This window comes from Cyanistes caeruleus, chromosome 3 (assembly GCF_971803275.1).
Source record: "Cyanistes caeruleus chromosome 3, bCyaCae1.hap1.1, whole genome shotgun sequence".
Lineage (NCBI taxonomy): Eukaryota > Metazoa > Chordata > Aves > Passeriformes > Paridae > Cyanistes > Cyanistes caeruleus.
The window spans coordinates 20,584,074-20,599,566 of NC_141703.1; the positions used below are offsets into that span (position 1 = coordinate 20,584,074).

The window sequence follows — 15,493 nt, forward strand, 5'->3', positions numbered from 1 at the left end:
TGTGTCCATGCCTGTTCCAGCAGGAACTGGAGCTACAGCAGTTTGCCTCACATGCCATGCAGGGATGATTACACTGCTTCTGAATTACCTAGGGCTTCACACTCATGAATTGATGAGTTTGTACAAGATCCATTTGGCTTCCAATGTGGCAAAGCTGCTGGAATGACATCAGTGATTATTTCCTAGTAATCTGTTGGAAGTGCACCCTGGAAGGGGAAATGTTTATTGCAAGTACAGTTCAAATAAGGAACTGTTTTGGAAGATATTCAAACTTGGAGAACTGGCTTTGGAGTAAATGTGCAAAGAGACTGATTAATCTTATGACACTGGAGAGCATTAAATAACTCTATGAATTAATGGTTTCTTTGAGCTGAGACTGTTTATTGCTTTGGAAAAAAAGCCTTTTTCAGCAGCAGGAGAGTTTTGAGTCCTAACACCTTTTTTTCCTGTGTCGGATTGTTTGTTTTTAACTTAGACTGTTTCTGTCTGAACTGACTCATTTGGAAATTGAATTGTGAGGTTGCTTTGTACCATGGTGATTTTGTTTTAGAAGGAATTTGCCTTGTAACAAGGAAATGTGTGGGGAGACAAGGAAGCAATGAAATCCTAAGTGTTCTTTTGATGGATTAAATAATGAATATTCTTTAAGGAACCACACAATAAGGTAACCTTGGGATAGCCAAATTCTTAACTTACTTTTTAAAACTGTGTGTGTTTTGGTTTGATTGATTTTGGATGAATGCTGCTTTGCTGGAGGCTTTCATATTGTTTAGACTTGGCTTTCAAAACTGATTTGGGAAGGTTTTTTCCCTCAGTGTATAGCAAATACATTATGCATATATTTGGGCTAACTTTTCTCCATGTATTTACCATCATAGTATTCAGTGTGGCTTTAGGAGCCATTTACGTGTAGTTGCTTCTGTGTCTGTATGTGGGGTCTGTATTTGTCATGCTTACAAACCAAACATAATTTATAAGAGGTTCATGTAAGTCAGTACTGTAATTAGCACATTGCTCTGTGGCAAACCAGGTTAGGTCTTCTTCTGCCATAATGTCCTCAAAGTTTCTCCTTGTTTTGGTTTAGCATAAAAAAAATCTTTTGTACTTGTCCATACTTCATTTAGTTTCATCATTGAATTTATTCTCATTTCAATATATTGATACAGGGCTTGTAGTGCCAGTTCTTGTCTTGCTCAGTGCAGTTCATTTATTTATAAGAACAGAGTGGAGAAATGGGCATAGCTAAAGACAGCCGGGAAACAACAGATTCCCCATGCAGCATTTAGGGGGATTAATGATCCATTCAGTGTGAGATCCAGGCTAAGGCAGACACTAAAACTGAATGAATCAGAAAAAAAAAGCAAAAAGAAAAAGCTTCCCTTCAGCCCTGATAGGAACAATGAAGCCTTTTGGTGTTACTCTGTTGGTTGCCATTACAGACAATTTATGAACTTATGAAATCAGGTAAAGATACCCAGGTAGCCTATCATGCACAGTGAGAGAAAGAAGAGACAGAGATCAGAACAAGAGTGGGAAGGAGTTGCAGGATGCTTCTGGCCAGCCCCATTTATTGTTAGTATTAGAGTGTTATGAATGAGACAGGGAACTAAGGAAGGCTGAAGATTACTATTTTGACAGGGCAATTGGATGTTATCGCATAGACCTGTCTTTTAACATGTTCAGGATACTGTTCTGAACCTGTCTGTTGAATCTGGTTTAATTCTGTGATAGGTCTGTTTGGTTCATGCCTTTAGGAAGACTATTGGTAATATCCAGCCTGAAATTTTTTGTATGTAATTTCATGGAATTTGGTCTTGAAGAGACAATATAGGCTGGAAAAACCTTACTCTGCAGAGTTGTCCAAGTCCCATCACAAATGCTGACCAATGCTTAGAATGAGATCTTGTCAGTTTCCTCTGGACTAAATTATTTTTGAAAAGTTCATTAATAGCATACACAGTTGAACAATTCACATATTTAAAATGTGTAAATATATAATAAGTTATCAGTTTAGAAGAAAGGCCAGATTTTAAACCATGTCTGGAAAATAGGAAAGATGGCTCAAATCACTGCAATGAAGTTAGGTAAATCCCTCGAAAGCTCTATTTGGGAGGGTGGAATTACATCACAGATACAGAGCAGGAAGTAATTGATGGCATGACAGCCAAATCACAGAAATGACAACAAATTCAAGAGTAGCTTAGTGAGACTGGAGAAAAAGAGTTTTGTTGGTACAAAATCAGTTGTAACTAACTGTGAGTGTCCTGTGGGGAAATGCTCTTGGCATGCAAGTTCTTATGCTCCTACCAGCAAGAAGCCAGAGTTGGTTTAGAAATGGAGTAGGAAAGTTTAGAAATGAAAATGTGTGGGTGTAGCAGGAGAGGTGTAGAGACTGTAGCTCCATATGGTTAAAAACATCCTTTCCATGCAAACATTTTGATTCTATTAATTCTTTTTAGCTGTCCCCAAATGCCAAGGCACTCTTGGCTAACCCTAGTGACTGGAAGAAACAGGGGTACTTTCACATTGTTACCTTTACATCGCATAGCTCACTGCGATGGTGGGTTTATCTTTGTGAGCAATAGGTCCACCTCCATGTAACCAGATCAATGTGTATGCCTCCAGGTTCATGTCTGGTGTGTGGAAAAGGGGATGGAGAGGCAGAGTGGTTGTCATGAGAACAGTGAATTGAGCTTTTTCTTTGCTATTCTTTTCCTTGGGAGCAGAGGAGGATCATAAGTGAAAGAGGGGGAGAAGTACAGAATGCTGTAGAAAGGATTGTTATTCATTTCCCAGTAGCATCCTGGGCATGTGTGTGTGTCTAAGTGAATTGCAAACAAGATGGACTTTCTTGGTTGGCTTTATGTAATTTATAAGTCTCAGACAGAGTACAAAACTATGGCTTAGTGCCTGGGATACTTGTCTAATGATTTTAATTCTCCAGTGATCCTTTCCCAGTAAGCTGGACTAACGTGATTAGACCTGTTCTGTGGGATGTATCTTGGGCTGCAAGTCCAACTGAGAAACTGGGAGAATTTTTGAGCAACTAAAAAGTTATCTCTGTCTTGACTAAAAATTCTAAAAGACTTAATTTAAAATTAGGTTCATGTCTGCAAGACTTGCAGTGACAGCAGTTTGGACAGAGAAAATGCCAGAATTTACTTTCAGGCTTATGGCCAAAATGTAAGCTTTTCTGTAATTCTCCGAAAGTATGAAACAAATGTATGTACATACTTGGAAATAAGCGTAACATAGACAACTGAACCCCTTTTGGCTCCTTGTCTTAAATGAGACAATGTAATCAGGAAAAAAAAAAAAAGAGAGAAGATTTTCTTCATGTATGGATATTATTTACAGAGCAGTTGCTTCCCAGTGGAGTTATAAACAAAATGAATAGAGGTGAAGAGTCCTTTTGTTATTTCTTGCAACTGCAGAAGCAGAAGAATTTCTGTATTTAGGAAGAAAGAGTAATCTTGACTGGAGTTCAACTGTTACATTCATCCATCTAAACTTGCAGCTCCAACTTTTTGTTCACTCTGTACTTAGGGTTTTCTTCACATTTCTCCTGACATCCTTCTGCACACAGACTCTCACAGACTGTCTGACTTAGTGGTGCAGCACTAGACAAGAATGGGGCTTAACATTAGCACTGACATTGTGTTATCTTCAAAATGTGGTCTTCCAATCTTCCACTTGAAATATTAATAAACTTCAAAAGCTACTTTCAATCTGAAATAAAAAGCTCTGGGGATATCCTTAACTATGTCGACACTGCTGCTGCATCTTGATGATAATCTTATCAGGCAAAGGTGAAAAAAAGGCTGATCTATAAAACATGTGCTGCACAAGCCACTGCAATTTCGAATTACAGATGTCTGGGTATTGACCCATGGATCATTTCAATTACTTGCTTCTGTAGATATGCATGATCCACCTCCAGCCTACTACAATTTGGTTCAGATAGTGGATTGGCAGACAGCAATGTTTCCTTTAAACTGTTGACAGGTTGTCTGATAAGTAAATGCTGAGGTGATGTCATGTTGACTTGCTGCGATATGATGGAAAGTAACAGTGCGAACCACGTATGCAACAGGAAAAAAGACAAGGTCGTTTTCTGTGATGCCATCATGCCCTCAGCAGGAAGTGCTGCTGCAGCAGAGTTGAGCCATCAATACTGGAGTTCATCCATCAATTGCAGGGAAAAAGGAGACAGGAATTGAAGGCAACTCATTTGCAGAATTTGTGCTCCTAAATTTCTGTGAGGGAGTGCATGAATACAATAGAAAGAACTACAGTGTGTTTAAATAATTAAACACATTTTGGGAAATAATTAGTCCTTTTTGGGAAAGTGTAAGTGACAGCTCTTGTCTTATTGCATATATGGTGCAAATCTGATAGCATGAAAATGCAAATGAAGACAAAATAAACAATTACCTTTTTAAATTTTCAGTTGAGTTGTGTACCTATTTGAAGAGAAGTTCAAACGCTTTTTTGTTTTCAGATGGCCTGTGTAAAGACATGATTTAGAGTTCAAAGTCCCACCATTGTAGTTAAAGATCCAGGCTGGTGGTAAATGCTGGTAAAAATTCCAGTTGTCATTCTTACCAGAGTTAACCCCTATTACCTGTAACAGTTGCCCCTAATTAAGTAAGTGTCTGACAAATATTCAGCATGTCTTGTAATTGCAGATAAGACCTAGTGGCAATACAAAATATAGTACAGGCTTGGCTTCAGAGTTGTGGGAAAAACCCCCCACCTTGCATGGTTTCAGTGGAAAGTACAGAGCAAAGTGATATATGGAGAACAACATTACATATGTATATGAAATAGTCCCTCTTCTTGTATATAATTGTATAGTGAATCCACTGGTGGTGTCCTCCTTTCAGTTCAGCTAAGCCAGTTGCTGAACTGGGGCTGTTTCCAGGGGCACACAATGCTGAGGCTGCATTATTGACTGAAACACTGCATTCTGGTCTCCTGGGACAGAGGAGCATTTCAAACCCATTCATAATAACAGAGCCCAATCCTATGCCGTAGGGAAAATGACTGCATCAAACAGCCAGCACAAATCAGCCAGCCATGGCACATCCTATTACCTCCAACTGCTCCTCCCCCATGCTGTTTGTGCAAGGAAGTGTGGTCCAACATTTTTTTATGCAGAATTTAACTGGGGAAAATTTGGCACATCTATATTATGTTCTGAGCTCCATTAGATACTCCTTAGCCATAGTGAAATATTAGGTACAAAATTCACAATTTCAGCTCAGGAAAGCACCTAGAAACAGCTCATGTGCTTGTTTAGATTTCCTGTTGTGTTGCCCACTCCCAAAACAGGTTTTTAGAAAATCCTGGTAAAGCCATAATTGTAATCATAAATTAATGTCTCTGTAATGCTAGCCTCCTTCTCTAGAGCTCTCTTAGACATTAATGGCAGGGCTAGAGATCTATATTAGGCACTGTGACAGCAGGAAGAAATCTGGCAGTCTTACAGTGTCATTTGGTGGAAAATACATTGGAGCTGCTTCTGGAATAAATTTACATGAGAGCAAAGAGGAATTAAATAGAGACGAAAGCACAGATTTGCTTGCAATGATGTGGATGAGGATGGCAATTGCACAGAATGTTTAGTTGCAAGTCTCCCTTCTGTTATTGTGCTTCTGAGTGATCAGCAGATGTCACTGGTGATGGGTGACATGAAGGCTGTCTCTGTTCTTCAGATCAAAAAAGAATTGTCACAGCATCTCTATTCGTCAGTGGCTTGGGAGAGACAGCTAAATGCATGAAATTTCACTGCAAATGACCACACATGAGCTAACACATGCACTTGAGTAGCTAATTGCTAGAAGATTAGTGCCTCACAATTGGATCTGCCTGTACTAAAGCTGTCCCAAGAACATGGAAGTAGACTACATGCTAATGTGCATATATTCACACGTACATGCATGTGCATGCATATATGTAAAGATATGTTCATATATAAATGCCCAGGTACTGGATTGGTGATGGAACAGAGAGACTGTGTCTGTGTCTCCCAGCATGGCATCTCAGTGCTCTTTATGAACTTCTCCCTCTCCTGTGTTAGGTCCTCTGAAATTATCAAGATTGGCACAATCATAGAGATATCTGCCTACAGAGTAGAAAAAAACCTTTTTAGTCCTAGGATCAAAAAGGAGATAAAATGCTCTCTGAAAAAATAATTGTGTTGTTTCCAGATAAAAAGCCGTGTTTTCCATAACAGTTGATTAAAGCAAATCTGGAAATACCTGAGGGACACCCAAGAACCTTCATGTATTAGAGAATAAAACCTCTCACCAGTCTGCTTCAAAGAAGTTAAAAGCCAAGTGAATGTAAAGACTATGTCAAAGAAATGGGAAAACATAACAGTGAATATACTTTCCAGAAATCACAGACAGCAGATAACCAGAGACTTCATGTCAGAGGGATGTGAATAAAAAAAAAAAAATAATTTGCAAACAAATGGAATCTTTTCAAACCAACCCTCTTCCAACCAACATTACTGCTCTGCTGGTTGTATGAAATAGAAGGAAACACCTAAATTATATCAGGTGTCAAATTCACATTTCTGAAAAGTTCTGTACATTGCAATATGAAAGGACTCAAAGCATTACCATCTTGTGTAACACTCTTTGCAAAGTGCTAAACATTATCTCAGTTTTAAACATTTTGCATTACTTTAAAATTTACAGGCCAAAATGTTTTACTTTGATCAGTCTGGAGTGATGTGTATAAGATGACAGACTTCTTAGAGACAGCTCTCAGTGTGCTGGTTCAGAAACATTTACAGAGAGCTCAACTTATTACCATGTTTATTTATTGCTGGATTCTCTAACAGGTCTGTTAGCTGAGACACACCAGCATAAGGATTCTGCACAACAGGAGTAGTGCTGTTTCACAGCTGACTTTTGAATCTGTGGCAAGTGCTGGTTACATGAAAAATTCACAGATTTGGTGCTGCTTAGGATTCAAGACATGGAAGCCTAAACTGAAGATGACTTGTTTGTCATTCTGCAGTGCAGCCATGAGCAAACACTGTTGCAGAGGCTTGGGTTGCTGCAGATCAATAACCTTTGTGTTTGAAAAATAATCACCATATGGAATTTGAGTTTACTCACATTAGGTCTTAGAAAACATAGATAACTGCTTTTTTTTTTTTTTTTTTTTTTTAAATAATGTCTGTAACCTGCTTTGTTTGGAAGCAATTTCATTACTAGAGACAAGCAAGGAAGACAAGACAAAAATCTGAAATTAGCTATACCTTAAATCAGTGCTTTGAATAGGGAAGAGTCTATTATTACTGATAATGCTTTTACAGAGATTGTAAACCAGGGGAGGTTTATGCGCATATAAGATAGCTATGCTGAAATCCTTTCAAGGAGAGGATAGAATGTTTGGAGCAGAAAACTGAGAAAGTGCAGTGATCTAAGTTGGAACAATTATAGACCATTCCAATTGCTTTGTCCAAATTTTAACATTAAGGATAGCAGGTCCAAAGATAAATATTTTTGGGCCCTTGAGGGAAGGATAAAGTGAACTCTTATCTGTACGCCAGAAGCTGCCACTACAAGTTTGGATGTCAGATTTTTTTCTTAAACTATTGCATACATTTTTCACAGGACTTCAGCACCTTTCCTCAACATAGTAGCTTAGTGATAAAATAAAAAAAAATCCATTATGGCAATGTTAAAAGTAACACTTTGCAAGCACATTTTTACACTAGTATTGAGTGGAGGGGAAAAGCGCAAAACCCTAAAATCGGGATATGCTTCTAAAAATTACACAAAAATGCCATCAAATTTATAACACATGACAGTGCATCAGGTCAGTTTAATAAAGCTTTTAACTGACAGGCAACCTGCTTTTCAGGTTACATTGGTTTTGGTTGAAAGACTGTCTCACTGTCTTTGGGTTCTGCAACAATGGTGTGTGGGCTTCCTACCATGATGGAAAAAACCCAAAGTCTTATGTTACATTGCATTATGTTATGCTGTATTTTGAGGTATTGCTTCAGCTGAAAACCTGGGCATTTAAATATTCAGAATTCAAGGATATTAAAACGATCTTGGAGTGTCTTAATGTTTAAACAAAACCACACATGCACACTGTAGAGAGGTGTAGAGTTACCTGACAAATAAATATCCAGGCTGATGCAAATTTGGGGAAATGTAAGTTCTCATTAAAAAAAAAAGGTAGCATGACAACAATGAAGTTACAGGTTTATGTGGGGTTTTCCAGAGGTCCCTTGCACCCAGAACCTAAACTTCACTTTAGCTAGGACTGTTGTTGGGTGAAATTATGGAATCACTGAGGTCGGAAGAAATCTCTGGAGATCATCTGGTCCCACTCCCTCTTCAGAGCACTATCAGAAGGGACTATTTTCCTTCCAGAACTGCAGAGTTCAGTACTACTCTTCTCAGATTAATTCCTGGAAGCCTTAAAACTTTATCTCTGTTACTTTTTTCCCCCTAACATGTAGTACTGTAGACTGTAAACAGCATGATTTCATCACAGAAAAACAGAATGGTTTTGATTGAAAGGAACCTTAAAGATCATCTATTTCCACCCCACTGGTTGTGGACAGATGTTGGGGTCAGAGGCACAGGAAATATTCCTTTATCTGTGCTGACAGGCTCTAACACCCAAGAGGACACTGAGTTTAACTTAAAGCCTTGGAGAAAGCTTCTAGAACTAAGTAGAGAAACTGAGAAGGTGAGTGTGTGAGTTATATAGAATTGTATTAAATCACTGGGTGAAAAAGTTAGAATTTGGTGTTTCAGTTATATTAACATGTGAGATACAAGATGGAGGATTTGTGGTGTTGTCTCTTCTTGTTGTCCTACATCTTCATCTTCTTCTTCTAAGGGTTTTTGGGTAATAATGAGTGATTAGATAAAGCATTCTGCATTGCAGCACACAGGTGTTGGGTCATTGGGCCATTAAAAGAAATAACTTACTTGGCACTTGATTATTGGATAAATAGACACATAAAAGACCTTGGAGAGATTCTTCATTCTCCATTTTGCACCTTGCTTCCCTAGTGCATGTAGTTCCTTGTACTCTATAAATATGTAATATAGATAAGAAAGAATAAACTGAACCCAAACACGAGAAAGCAAGGTTCTCTCTCATCAATCTTGGTCCTGGGGAAAAAGAATCCAGCCACCAATGTCACACCCCAACAGGGACACCTTCCACTGGACCAGCTTACTCAGAACTCCACCCAGCCTGGCCTTGAACACTGCCAGGGATGGGGGCAGCCACAGCTTCCCTGAGCAACCTGTTCCAGTCCCTCACAGTGAATAATTTCTTCCTAATATCTAATCTAAACCTACTCTCTTTCAGTCTGAAGGCATTTTCCTTGTCCTGTCACTACACGCCCTTGTCTTTCTCTAAGTTTCTCCAAGTTTCTATGTGTAATTCCTTAGCTTAACCTTATATATTTTTTTTCTGCTCTCTAAACCTGGACCCTGTCTTGTGGTCTGAAAGTGGAAGATATGAAAAACCTAAGAATTTTCTCATCGTATAATTGCACCCAAAATCTCTTTTATGGTAGAGAATGACATCTGGGGAGTAGGCATAGATCTGTGTCTCCTTGAAAGACAAGGAATAATTTACCTTTGTGGCTCATATATCTAAAGAGAAAGCCTTACAGGATGATGCAGGTCTTGGCCTCTCTATAAGAACCTTACCCTTTCTACTTCACTTACTGCTGCCTAAACACAATGAGCTTTGAGAACCTTTCTTAACTCTTCCTCTCCCATCACGACATGAGAAATAAGAAATAGAAAGCTCTTTTCTGTGGAAAACATGCATTGAAATTGGTGTAGCTTTATTATTTTGAGTATGATTACTACCATACTCATTACTATAGTATGTGAGTAAGTCCCAGTAGCATTTTAAGAACAAGACTAACATCTGTCACATGCATCCACTCCTTGGGTGGGGCAGAGAAGTACTTGTAAGATCTCTGGTGTTTTTTTAACACGTATGTTATGCATTTCTGTTAGTGAGGGCAAAGTCAAAGAAATGTGCCTTGTGCTTGCAAGGCACTGAGGCTTGTGAATGTTCATAATTTCTTAGAAATCCACAACTATAGATCAGGTCCTGAAATGGTCTTTGCCCTCCTTTAGCTACTAAATGAATTATTTTGAATAATTGGTAAGAATTCTTACGAATAATTGCTGGCTTTTATAGAGGTCTGCTTAGTCATTTTTGTGAGAGCCACAGAGTAGAAACACAAGGAATGCTTCCACATTTACAGAGGCAGAACTTTCTGGGAATAATTCCTTGGAATTATTCCTTGCCAGTGACCAAGAGAACAGTGAGCAGTACAGTCACTGCCACAGAAACATGAAACTATCAATTCTTCTGTAAACCTAACTAGCAGCACAGATCTGGAGTTGTGTGCCTCTGCTACAGTTAATTCTTCTATGGCAAAGAAGCAAATATTAAATGCTTATCCTGAAACTTTAGGTGTCAATTGGTTTTTTTTGTTTTTATTTTTTTTCTGGTTATCTGCAACCTGGAGAATCCTTACAATAACAGCTATAAACATAGCTGTGATTCAAATATTCTGGGTAGGTAAAATGGACAGAGGAATAAAGTTTTATATGTTTATGGTGTCACAAGTAGTTGAAGACGTGTTCCAGCACTTTGTTTTAGATGGATTTCCATAGGCACTGGGGTTCTGTTCTGGGATATGTTGTGTGTTGCTGAGTTACTGCAATTGTCTCATCCACCAGAAAGATCTACACTGTTCTTGACAACTTGATACAACGCTCTTATTTGAACATGGCATCATCACACTCTTCAGTATTACCGAGAAATCCAAAATGACTGAATTATAAATATCTAAATGTTGTAAATTCTGGCCAGAGCTAATAATGAAGTTCCTTTTGTGTAATCTATGAAGTGAGATACACATTTCACAGAATGATTTATCTGACCTGTAGATGTAATAAATTGCTCTGAGGAGGTGACAACCTCTCACTATTGATAAGTAATTGGAATCTAGAGTGACACTCATCCTTAAATGACATCTGTCATTCTTTCCTGTGCCTGTTTTAAGGCAGATAAATCCCACTTAAATTTGCTCACTGACTGGTTGAGAAGAACAAAAAAATCTTAAAAATGTCCTTTTATTTTTTGTTCACTACCTGTTTCTTTTGTGCTGAGGCTCATCTTCAGCTGCATTCTTCACCCTTGAAGCACTTCACCTTTCCCTATGCAAAAGAGCATGACTGTGTGTGCGAATGATATCTCTGTGTGTCATTACAGATTATAGGCATTTACATTATTAGCATTTAAATAGTCCATATAATAGGTAGTAAAGAAAACCCATCATATGGTACACCAAAGTAATAGATGCCAGATGAAAGTGAGGTTTTCCCATTAGGTTTTGATGGATACATTCCAGAAAGACTCAAAACATTTTAGCAAATTACCTTTTGCTCCTGTCATCTCTTTTAGCAAATGTCTCATAATCTCCATAAGACCATGTAACTCACAGTCAAATGCTGCAGATATGCCCCAGATGAGAAACCATCTTCTGTGTTCCCTCTGTGGATAGGGGATCATCTGTGCTGCTAAAAAGGCTCCATTCTGTGTTCTGGCATGATTTCAGGCTGTTCCAAGTTTAGAATTTGAGCATCAGTTAGATGAGGTTGTAGCTGGCCTTTGTTTAATTACGCTACAAGCTCATTCAGGAATGGTATGGCAGGTTAGAGAGGAGAGAGTTAGCGTACAGAAGTGGTTTCTCAGGGACTGAAGTCTGTGGTTTGGAGTTATTCCCAGCTGTCACAGATTAGAAAATGCATAGATGGAATTAGGTCTTAAAGATAGACTTCTTTTATGGTGAACTAATGCTGTGAAATTTAGTAATAAATTTCAGTGTATGTGTATAGAATGGCTATCAGCTGCTAGCAAGTGTGAACTTTTCACTGCAGCAAAGCTAACATGACTCTTCTCTTTGAGTGTGAAACAGGGGCTTAAAAATCTGTTATGCTTCTTTTTGTCCATGTTGAGTGTTTCAAGAACTGTCAGCTTTTCAGTGGTCATCATTCCTCCTGCACAGAATATCAGAGAACCAAAAAGTACATAGTAATGAGGAACCAACCATCTTTTTAGTAGCCAAGCTGTGAATGTTCAGTGGTCAATGATGATGAATCACAATTTCTTTCACCCTCATCCTGTAGATGGAGAAATGTTCACTGTTACCACACTTTTTAAGGAATTTTTTTGTAAGGAAAGAATTTTGGTCAAGGAAAGAACTTCATCCTTTTTTGTGTCTGAGGTCTGGTAGATGTGAATGCTGTGATGTAGATAATGAAGATTATAACACTTTGGTCTTTAAATCCAGGAGATTCCTGGAGTACAGATAATTTTTCAAAGTTTTACAGACAATGAGTTTGCTTTCATCATAAGTCTTGTTAGGCACTTTAACTGCTATGTGTATTCAAGTACGGTTTACCTTAAATAGGAATGAAAGATTTTCAGGTCCTTAACACAATGCAACTCAGCCAGTCATATTTGAGACTTACCATCTGATTTTGCTCTTTTAAATATAAATAATCTGTTTTGTTACTTACTTTCTAGTATTTTCAGACAAAGGCAGCAAGTTATTTGCTGATGAATTTAGGACAGTCCCACGTCATAGGGTGTTGGCTGTCTAAGGAGTTTGATAATAAGATATTGAACTTTTCAATTCTAAGTTATTTAACTTTCATCCTTTGCCACAGTAAGTGCAGAGAGTCTGGTATCTAAATGGCACAGAGACCGTTTGACAGTCTCTGGTTATGGTAACTGAGCCTTTCTCGCTCTAGACATGAGCTTTTCATCCAAACTCTATGATTGATACTTCACACCAGTAAGTCTTCTGAAAGCTTTGAAGTGCATATAATATTATTTCATTTTTCTGACGAGAGAAACGCTCAAGGTAGCTGCAGTGAGTGGGAATGAGAAAGTATAAGGCCAAAGCAGGACTAATGAATTGAGTTATGCCAAGTTTAGAAATAGCTGATTCTTTTTCTCTGCAGTAGCATGCTTCCTTGTACAGGTCCTGGTTAAGTTTTGAGGTTTCCCTTGTTAGGCATAAGTTTCGGTTCCATTTTTTCAATCAATGCATAACTGTTGTAGGACATTCTAGTTGCTTCACAAGAAATGAGTTTGCAGAGTCCTGAATCTTTTAGTTAATGACATTGGAGCCAATTTCACTTGTATATATTGACTTATTACATTTCAGACCATTTATCTTTGTTGCAATTTCTTGGAATAAAGACTTCTGAGGAACAACCTCCAGAGATATCCCTAAATGACCCAAAACAGATGAGTATGGAAACTAAGTCACATTTTTGTTTTCAAAGATCAACATTTTAGACCATATTCTGGTGCAGAGACCCTAGTGCTGTTTCTTTCTCTTTTAGCTTGTGTTCGGTGAAGAAATCCATGTTTCACTTACATCTTTCATGAGCTCTGCAACTGCAGCACTACCTTAACTATTGGCAAAACTTGCGGTGAACCTAAGTGGTCCTGCATGAAGAATACTAAATCCAGTGGCATAATAACACATACAAAATGCAGAAGTATGCCTGAAAAAGTGCCTCAGAACATTAATTTAAGGGAAGAGACATACACAAATCCTAGGCACAGATTTAGTACTTCTTTATGTCTGTACAGCCCAAGTCAAGAGCTCAATGTCTGAAGGCTGAGAGCTGAAAATACATTCATTTGTCTGCTTAAGCAATATATTTCCCTTGCTTTGAATTTTACAATTCAGAATACAGAATTCAACTGCTATAAAGAAAATAAACAAGTGTGCATTTTACAGAGATTTTACAGTTGCTGTAGTACATCAAAGCAGAGTGAAACTTCTTAGTACAAGCTTGAAAAGTATGTCTAAATATCTTAAAATTCAAGAGTCAATATTTAGGCATCAGTGAAGGGAGATGAGGAATGGAGGTTATGATCAGTTCATCATAATTTTTTTCTGCCACTGCTCAGGGAGAAGAATCCTTCCCCTGCTTCTGCAGCCCCTCCCCATGGAAGACAGTTCTCCATTAACTTCTCCAACATGGGCCCTTCCCACAGGCTGCAGTTCTCAACCAACTGCTCCAATATGGATCTTTTCCAAGGGGTGTAGTCCTTCAAGAATAGGCTGCTCCAGTGTGGGTCTCCCAAAGGGTCACCAGGAAACCTGTTCCTGTGTGGGATCCTCTCTTTATGGGCCTGTGGGTCCTGTCAGGACCCTGCTCCAGCAATGGCTTCCCACGGGCTCACAGCCACCTCTTAGGCATCCTGCTCCAGCTTGGATCTCCTCCATGGGCCGTAGGTGGATCTCTGCATCCCCATGGTCCCACATGGGCTGCAGGGGCACAGCTGCCTCCTCATGGCCTTCACCACGGGCTGCAGGGGAATACCTGCTCTGGTGACTGGAGCACCTCCTGCCCCTACTTCTCCACTGACCTTGGTGTCTGCAGAGCTGTCCCTCTCATGTTCTCACTCTTCTCTTCTGTGAGTGCAATTACGTCTGGGCAATAACTCTTCTTTTTTTCTTACGTGTGTTATCACAGAGGTGTTACCATGATTCCTGACTGGTCCAGCCTTGGCCACTGACACATCAGTCTTGGAGCCAGCTGGCTTTGGCTCTGCTGGACATGGGAGAACCTTCTGCTGGCTTCTCATGGAAGCCACCACTGCAGCCACCCTACTGCCAAGACCTGGCCATGCAAACCCAATGCACTGCCTGTTTTCCTCACAGGTAACTTGATTTGCACAATATGAATATGATTATGAAGTTTCCCAGAGTAGCCCAAGTGTCACAAATGTGAAAGTACATGGAACACTGAACAAGGAGAGGAAAAGCAAAAGCAAGAAAATGGACAAAAGGCTCAGAGCTACATGACAGGTTCTGAAAGGCATTTTGAAATGTTATGTCTGGAAAGTTCAGCAGCAAGAAGAATAACACATAAAGGAATAAAACCCAATAAACTCCAGAAAAATCTGTTCTTAGAATGCCAAGAAGAAAAGAGAAATCTTCAGAAAATTTGGCTCCATGTAGCTCAACCCTGAAGAAAATTAGCCTTGTAGATCATTTTTTTGGCTGGTCCCAAGATAGGAGGTGTTTTCTACTGTCTTCCTGAACGTAAGACTTGGAATTTTTTAACTGAACTTATTCTGGGAAATAATTCTGTGAGCCTGAAATTTGCTTCAGGTTTGCCTCATCTAAAAACAGTGAAAGGAGGAGTGTGAATTTGCTCATCTATGAAGTTTATTCTTCCTTGAATATGTTTTTAAAATATGAATATTCCTTTGAATATGTGTTTTAAAGCTGAAGGTTCTGATTTCCTGCTTACAGCACAGAAAAAAGCAGTGGCTTCTGTTGATCTCATTGACCTTGGTAAACCAGTCAGCTTTCTGACCAAGACGAAAACATACATCAGAGGCAGATCAAGCTTTTCTGGAGTGTGGTAGAAAGAGA

At 38.9% G+C, this 15,493-nt stretch overlaps 1 long non-coding RNA gene across 1 annotated transcript; it reads right to left on the minus strand.

Moving 5' to 3' along the window:
• Nucleotides 1-11,122: 11,122 nt before the first annotated feature.
• Nucleotides 11,123-14,748, minus strand: LOC147653999 (uncharacterized). The gene is made up of 2 exons (XR_015285396.1): nt 14,479-14,748; nt 11,123-12,206 (listed from the first exon to the last, which is right to left on the minus strand). It is a non-coding gene; the product is annotated as an uncharacterized LOC147653999 (long non-coding RNA).
• Nucleotides 14,749-15,493: the final 745 nt, after the last annotated feature.